Here is an 8,349-nt window from a genome sequence, read left to right on the forward strand (position 1 = left end):
CCAATACTAACACAGCTTTTACAGTTCGGTACAGTAAACCTTTCCCAAGCCAATGTATGGGGCTTTGTGTCTTTAGGTGCTTTTGCAGCTCTTACCCATTCTGATGATAATCTGCTAAACTCTAAAATACTTGGGCTGGTTCCAAGTTATTGCCAGTTTCATTTTTCAAGCTCGGAGAATATTGCTGAGTCTGTTCGTTATCCGTTCGGACAAGATAGGCAATTTCCAAACAAATTTCACTTTCCTTCATTCCTTGTTATATACAATAGATTACTTGATAGGAGCAAACCCAATACGAGATAACACACCACTTACGCCCTAAAGCGCTTACGGGCACTGGACTTTAGGATTGCGTAAAAGGACCCCCTGTAAAAAGACTTGAAATGATGATACCCAGTGAACAATTTTGAGTGCCCGAGGTACCCCTGCGCCTGAGGAAGGGACGAGGAAGGCTGAAACCGAACCCCCGCTGCCTGCGACGAGGCCGAGAAGGGGCAAGGGGGCCGGTTCATGAGGGTCCGCTCGTGGGCAGCGGCGGAAAAGAGCGGAGGAAACCACGAGAGGAGGGAGTTTCACGCGCGAGCTTGTGGGTTTCATTTACCGGGGAGGGAAGGGTGCCAGAGCCGAGAGACAATACGAACGCGAGCTTGTGGGTTTGAATTACCTGGAGAGGGAAGGGCTGAAGGGCCGAGACGCGAAGCGACCGCGAGCATGTGGAAGACGAACGGACGAGGGAAAGGGAAAGGAATAGAAAAAAAGAGACAGCGAGGTCGAGCAAGCCGGCCGAAGCTGCTGCTTGCAATCTAAAACTGTCTGAGTCCAGGAAAGCATGCTGCCGGGACTTAGACCAATTTTGCTCTGCAAATTTACCTTGCTCTAAGTGCCAGTTTCTCAATTTGTTACTCCTAAGTGCAATGTTCCAAGTGCAAGTGCATCTCGTACCATCATGTTTGATCCTGATAAAATAATACAGGTAAGTTTATTGGACAGTGTTCAGTGACAGCGAAATAATGTTCAAAAGTTTTCACTTTGCTCGTTTCAGTGTCAACTGTGTCACAACTGTGTCTCGTCAGTTGTCTCGTCAGTTTGTGGAAAAGGTAAGAAAAAATGACAGGATTGCAATGCAAACAATCTAACAACAATTTAATTTCTTCTCTTCCTTAGAGAAATGCATCGAAGACCACGCGTGAAATAATCTACGCACAAACATAAACCCGGCTGGACCCACCGACAATGTGTGTACGCGGAACAATGTGTTCGACGGATGCCACTACCGCCACCAACGCAGACCTCACACACAGCCAACGCTGCATAGCGCCAGGAATGTACGAGTGAAGTGCGAAGAGTGAAACCGAAAAAGAGAGAAAATATACCGATTCGAAAACACGAACTATTTTGTTTTGGGGTTGGGATAGAAGAGAAAGAAAATAGAGTACGAAGGAAAGAGAGGGGACACATAGAAAAGAGGGAGGAGACAAGGGGCACGCTCGAGAGTTCATTTTTCACGTTCCTTCAGTTGGGCCCTTTCGCGAACCACTGGCGAACCACAGCAAGCGACCCATAAAGAAATCGTATAGGATCGTGAACGAACCGTCAGCTGGAACGTGAAATTTCGGGCTCGGGCACTCAAAATTGTTCACTGGGTATTAAAACTCCTTTTTACCATAGTCTAATGTGAGCGCCAACATCTCGTCGCGTTATCATCCGAGCCCCGAGGATCCCCGGATCCTATGCACACAGGATGCGCGCCGGAGTACTGCAAATACGCTCTTATCATGATAATGTGGCACCCGCCCGATCGGCACCTACCCTCCCCGATTAGTGCTGACGTCGGCCACGAACCCCCCGCCGGGTTTACCGTCTTCCCGCCCGCCCGGGGGGCGGTCGCATTGAACTCAAATGCAATTAAAAGTGATCCTGTCACGGGGAGCGCTGGCTTCCCGTTTTCCGTTCGCAAAGTCAACGACCACCCTGTGCCGGGCCACCATTATTTTTTTGCGGTCTCAGTTCAATTTTAATTCGCCCACCCTCGGGGCCCGGTCTGCCAGCTGCCGGGAGCCTCGGGAAGAACTGAAATTCGCTCCCGTTTCGAATCACCGGGAATGCCGTCCCCCGGAAGTTGTTTGCGGAACGGTCGCCAACCCGCCAAAGTGTCATCGGACCGCAATCCCGTAAAAATCTAATGCGCCCGGACAGCGTCCCGGTCCCCGGTTTTCCCGGCTCATCAGCCGCAGCCGAGGTTGGTTTCCGCCGAGGGAAATCCGAGACATCTGGTCCCCCCGGGGGGCGTGCCGGGGGCGGGGCGGGCTAAGGAGAATGCAAATTCGGACGGTCCGGTTTAGCCGTTTCGGGTGGCAAAGGCAAACAGACCACCCCGAACGGTCAACGTGTGTGTGCGTAAAATATTCAGTACCGTTCAGTTCCGTTGACCCGAACCGAAGATAACCATCACCAGGTGGGGCCTCGCCCCGCAAAACATATTGAGCAAACAGCGTAACCCTTTTCTCAGCAGTTGTCCACCCCTGTAGGCCGCGCGGTAGGTTAACCGCATGAAAGTTGAGGCTCCTGCAGCCGGAACGCGACGCAAGGGTCACTTCGGAAGGATTCTTACACCGGCCACTCGTCCTCTTGTAGGCGAATCGTTTTTCCGACACTAAAGTCCTTACATTTTGTGAACCCTTTTTTCACGGGCTACCAGGAAGGCCTGGGCACACAGCAGGGACAGGCCAGCATGACCGGAACATCAAACGGTCACATCAGCCGGCTGGCTGGCCGATAGGGAACATCGCTGCAAGAGATATTTGAAGACCGGAAAAATAGCGAATACCCGAAAACTGAATCCGGCCGAAAGCGGGAGCGTTCGTCGCGTCCTGGGCTTTACCCAGTCGTCGAAGAGTCCAACGAAGAGTAGTAACACCGTCCCGTCGACGGCGTCTTTCAAAATCCCACTTGGAGCGACAACGATCAAGGCTCCGCAAAAAGGACACCCCGGGCCCCGGGTTATCGGTATTTGATGGAACGGACCCCAAACGCCCCTGCCCGCCATTGCCGTTTAAATGCGAACCGGGAACAATTTGCTCATCTCGTGGCCCTACAGCTGGCAGCGTGCCCAGCGCGACCCCAGCATGACTCCTTGAGCAACGCGAGACCCCCCCGAGGCCAACGGGCCCTGCCGGCCCTGCTGCTACTTTCTGCGAACTGGGGGGAAAAACTATGCTAACGAAATGCAAATTTCCACGGACCCTTTGAACTAGCGGCTCCTTGACTAATGCCCACCCTCGCAACCGTTGCCAGGGAATCAGGGACCGTTGGCCGATGAGCTGCACCGTGAAGGGCTCTAGTGAACACCCCGGTACAGCCCTTAAGGTGAACAGTTTCTCACCGCTTCAAGTGATAGGAGTGCGTGTGTGTGTGTGTTTGGGTGGGTGTCCTCCCCGACACTCGATGCCCCGAGTGCTCGACAACGTCATACACCGTACAGCTCGTTACAAGTGCGCGGCACACTCCAGTAAGGATCGGGATTTCATTTGTCTGGTGAGCCGATCTGGAGGTAGGGCGAGCGAGATGCGGCAACATAGTCCTGACGATGGGCGGGTTAAAACACAAACCACTCGCGCGATAAATGTTGCGCGAACAATGCGGCTCGAGGTGCACTCGATTGTGCGAAACAATGGGCGCAGTGGCTCGGGGTCAACAGGAACGCTCAATAAACAAATAAAGTAACGCACAACGGTGGGGCCGATTTGAATGCAATCGTGTAACAATTATAAAACGACCCGCACAACCCGACCCGTCCGACCAGCCGGGCCAGCGATCGCTAAAAACGGAATAAACATCAACATTGCGTAATCCAATCAACCGCCGGCCGTTCCCCGAAGCGTCTGCACGAATCAATAAATGTCGTTCGGGGTCTGGCTGCCGGCAGGACAGACCCCGGCCCCGGTCCCGGTCCCTGCGACTAATTGATTGCTCGAACGCGGGCGCGCGAAATGGACAAACTTCAAGATCAATGTGAAGACCTTCAATCTGCGCCGAAGGAAGTGTGTGCAATCACGTCCGGGCGGTTAATTGAAGTGCGTTCCTAACACCGAATCCGCCGCCCAATCGACTTAATCGACACAGATTAAAAGACGGCCGCCGGCGGGCGGACTAATGGAATTAATCATACCGAATTAATTGAAAACACTGGTGTAAGCACATTTTTGACCGCCCAAGCCCGACCGCAGCGCCTATCGTGCGATCGTCCCGTTTTGATGGGCCACCCGGACCCGGACCGACCATTGGCCAACCGGAACCGGAAACAAACGATGTTTTCCATAGTTTTCCACTTCACCGGCGCCGGGGCCCATATCAGCCGGTGCCGGGGCCCCGGTGGATCCCTAATGGAGCCTAACGCAACGGAAAGATGGCATACCTGATACGAGGCTGTAACAGTAACATTCACCGCCCACCACTACGCCCCCCTCAGCACCGCCCCTTCTCATATTAATTGCCTTTGAAGGATGAAAGAGAGCGTCCGGGTGGGGGCATCCACTATTTATAGTCCGACACCGACAGCACCGCGCACACCGCACCGCGTGACCCACATTCCGGCAACGAGGCTTCCCCCTGGGCCACCGCACCGACCAGCTCGGTGGCGGCGTGAAATTATCTGTCGAAAGCTCTAATTACTCTATGGACCCCGACGGCCAGGTAGTACAGTAAGTAAAACATGAGCAAAAAAAAAACACTTGAACGCGATTTGCGCGAACCGGCAACGTGCGCTTTATGTTTATGGGCGAAAAGGACAAAAAAAGGATCATCAATCGTTCGGCAATAAATATGCAATTGTTTCCGTGGCGTTGATTGTGGCGCTGGCGAAAGATATAGTTTCGCTTCGGTATGGTTACAGTGCCCCCGCGTTGTTTTGCGGTTTGTTTGTTAACATAGCACTGTGGGCAAAAAGTAACGAGAATTTGGGTTTTGAACTGTGACTTTATTTTTATATTGGCAACTCTGTCACCAACAGCTCTGTGTCAAATTATTCTTCGAAATACTAATTAGTGTTTGCGATACGGATCCTTTTGTAAACAGTTAAAAGTAATTTCTTCTTTTTTCCATGTGTCTGAAACTATTCAACAAGCAGGAAGCAGGTGTGTGGAATGAAATTTGCTGCCATAACATGTTGCAGAAGGCCTTCGGTGAACATCAAAGAGGGCCTAGAAAGCATTGAAAACGAGACACGGCCAGGACGACCATCAACATCAACTGATGAGCTACACGTCAATAAAATCAAAGAGTTGGTGCTCCAAAATCGTCAATTGACAGTTCGAAACATTGCTGACCTTGCTGGGATATCGTAAAGACCAGTGAAATTGACCTTTTTCGCGCCTACGAAAAATGAAATGTGGATTTGTGTCAAAAAACGTGATCGTTTTGCATCACATTTTCGTGATCGTTTCGTGACAAACTTGATCCATATTTTATTTTATTTTATTTTACAAAAGAAAAACAGTCAACGGGCAACTTAACCTAATTGACATATCGTTCCGCAACCGCTACCAGCACCATGCCACCATGTGACTGTTGGCCATTCGCATCTTTCATCTTTCATCCTTCTATACCTTCACTCTGTTACACGTAAGCTCCCTTATTGTAAATATTTTAGTGTTAAGAATCCGTGTCGAGCCTGACGGCGAACACCGGTTACTAATAAATTAAATTAAATTACACTCAAGAAGCCACCATTTTGAATCTATAGAAGAGATAGACTCCGAAAGGGAAAACTAATAGAAGGCTACACCGGAAGAAGACTTTGCGCCATGTTTTGAAAACTGGAAAAAAACATAAGCACCAGTTTATTGTATCCGGGTGGAACTATTTTGAGATGGTTGAAATGAATTTAGAAGAAAAAATAAAGAGTTTTTGAGTTATAGGCAAAATCCCGTTATTTGTCGTCCACAGTACTTAATTTGTTTAATTTATTTTTAAATCTCATACACGGTGTCCTTAAAATCCGCATCCACGTTGTTTGCTGCCGGATTCATTAAACCGATACCTGGGACCCGTACGTTTTATTTATCTACCTGTCCCGCGGAACACAATCGACCTTAAATCGGACCAACCCGCACGAAACAAATTAATTATTGTTATACCCTGTCACTGCACGCTGACCGTTAAAGTTGATCGAGTGCAATAAGAATTAATCGTTCAATAAAGGCTGCAGGATGCAAATGTAAGCCCAAAAGCCAGCGCAAAGAGATGAAACGAAATAATGAGTCAGTTACCCTTCAGTTGGCATGTGGCAATGTCAAACCCGTGTCCCGTGCGTCCCGACAGGCCAATGCGCGACGAAACTATCGATTCCGAAACGCCCTCCCTTCGATATCTTAGCGCGAAAACAATAAAGTCTAACGGTGGGTTCTTCAACTAAAAGTCGGCTACCATCATCGCCATCATCAGCACGTACGACTTTCAATCAGCCAAGACGACGACCGAGCCCGGGGTGCCGGGGCGCTAAGGATCTGTTTCTGGGCCGCCGCCGCCGCGTGCTGATCGATCGATAAGTTTGCGGAGTTATGAAAAGTTTCAGCAGGTACTGTGGCCCGTAACCCCTGCCTGTGCGATGGGGCCACTTTCACTCCACAGTGCCTTGCGCCAGCATCACTGCCACCAAAGTCACCGTTCGTCGCGTCGCTCACTGCGCGAACCTTAAGACAGCGATTTTTCTCATGCTGGTACGCGCCACGGCGCACGGCGAAAATTGCCCATCCCATAGCACCCCTACGACCAGCTCGACCCGCTGCATTGCTGCCATGGGAATGCTGGCAGGACACGGGGATGCATCCCTCGGTGGCACCTAATATGCGATCCTGCGAGCTGGATTGAGAAATGAATCCGGGGGGTGAATGACTTCGAAGCAGTGCCCGTCGCGTCGTACGTCCTCAGGAGATGGATAACTAACATGGTCCAATACGAAATTGGGCAACAGAGGGCTATCGTTTGTTGGCCCAGTCCAGCGAACCAGGCTCCTCGGGGAACCTCGTACTAAATCACCGTTTTTTCGCCTTTCTTTCGGACTGATTTCTGTCCTCTCGGCCAATGCAGGCCCATACTTTGCTGGGCGAAAAACGAGATGGTTTCGATGAGATAAAAGACCTTCTTACCATCATCATCATCGTCGTCGTCGTCGGAGTGGTCGTATCCTTGTGCGACAATCCCCCGTGCGACGATCACAGATATAATCAGACAGACCGGCATCAACCGGTCCTGCAGGTAGTCCTTACCGGCGGTGACGGGCGAGAACCGAACGGAAGATAGCATTATAAATGGCGTGAAGCTTCAATAAATGATTAGCAAATTAACTGATTGCCACTAGACCCAGGCACACACACCAGGCATCAATAATGGCGTCCGGAGATGGGAGCGTCTAGCGGTTTACCGGGGTCGCAGGTCGAAGGTGAAGCGATGTTGATGGCAACCTCGCCCCCAGACGGAGCCTTCCGGAGCTGGTTCGGTTGAAAAATGCCTTGCGTGACACTAGTGACCTGTGAGGTAGCAGGGCCCTAATCGCTTATGCTTTGCCCGTGCCCATTACCGGGATTTACCGGAACCGGGGAGGGGCTTTGAGCAAACAGGCGTGTGAACAGGCAGGTACTAGGTGTAAACTTCCGCCAGAGGTAGCTTTGATTCGGTCAGGACGGCTTTTCGCTTTTGCCACATCATTTCGCCGCTCGATAGCGATCTAATCTGAAACGTAATTAGGCGTCAATAAATGGCTCCACCGGTGGAAAGTAACTTTCCAGCCTTACTACAGCGGGTAATCAGGGATCGTGCTCGTAAACGGGGGGCAGTCGGAGTTAGTCGGTCGATTCGGTCCGAGGTGTGTGAATGCCGTGCGATGTAAATGCCACCGGAGCAGGATATGGAGCCTTATTTCATCGCACGCCACTCGGGACGCCTCACGTCACGTTTAGTTTCCAGCCGAGCTCCATCTGTCACGCCGGCCAGGACGACGATCGGTCATAGGCGGGCGCGATAGGACCGTTGCGCCTGCCACGGTAAATCTTCCGCAACTATTAATTATATTTTAATGATACCATACTTTCCGGGTGTCGGCCCGTTCCGGTGCCGATAAAGGGATAACCGAAAGTCGTTAACCCGCCCGCCCGTTCTCTACGTCCCACAGCCCCGTCCGCCAAATTATGCGACGCCCGCCGGGTCTGCTGACCACAACTTGCTCGATGCGCATGTTTTAGATTAAATTTTAAATCCTAGCGATTAACGCAAACGCGCGCCCCACAATAACTGTGTCCGTGTCCGTGTCTGTGTGTGTGTGTGTGTGGGTTGCTCACGACCTCCCGAAAGGGA

General features: G+C 51.2%; 1 long non-coding RNA gene across 1 annotated transcript; it reads left to right on the forward strand.

Moving 5' to 3' along the window:
* Window positions 1-820: 820 nt before the first annotated feature.
* LOC128274158 (uncharacterized) lies at window positions 821-1,368 on the forward strand. The gene is made up of 3 exons (XR_008269290.1): window positions 821-973; window positions 1,043-1,097; window positions 1,165-1,368. It is a non-coding gene; the product is annotated as an uncharacterized LOC128274158 (long non-coding RNA).
* The last annotated feature ends 6,981 nt before the right edge of the window (window positions 1,369-8,349 follow it).

This window comes from Anopheles cruzii, chromosome 3, assembly GCF_943734635.1.
Source record: "Anopheles cruzii chromosome 3, idAnoCruzAS_RS32_06, whole genome shotgun sequence".
Classification (NCBI taxonomy): domain Eukaryota; kingdom Metazoa; phylum Arthropoda; class Insecta; order Diptera; family Culicidae; genus Anopheles; species Anopheles cruzii.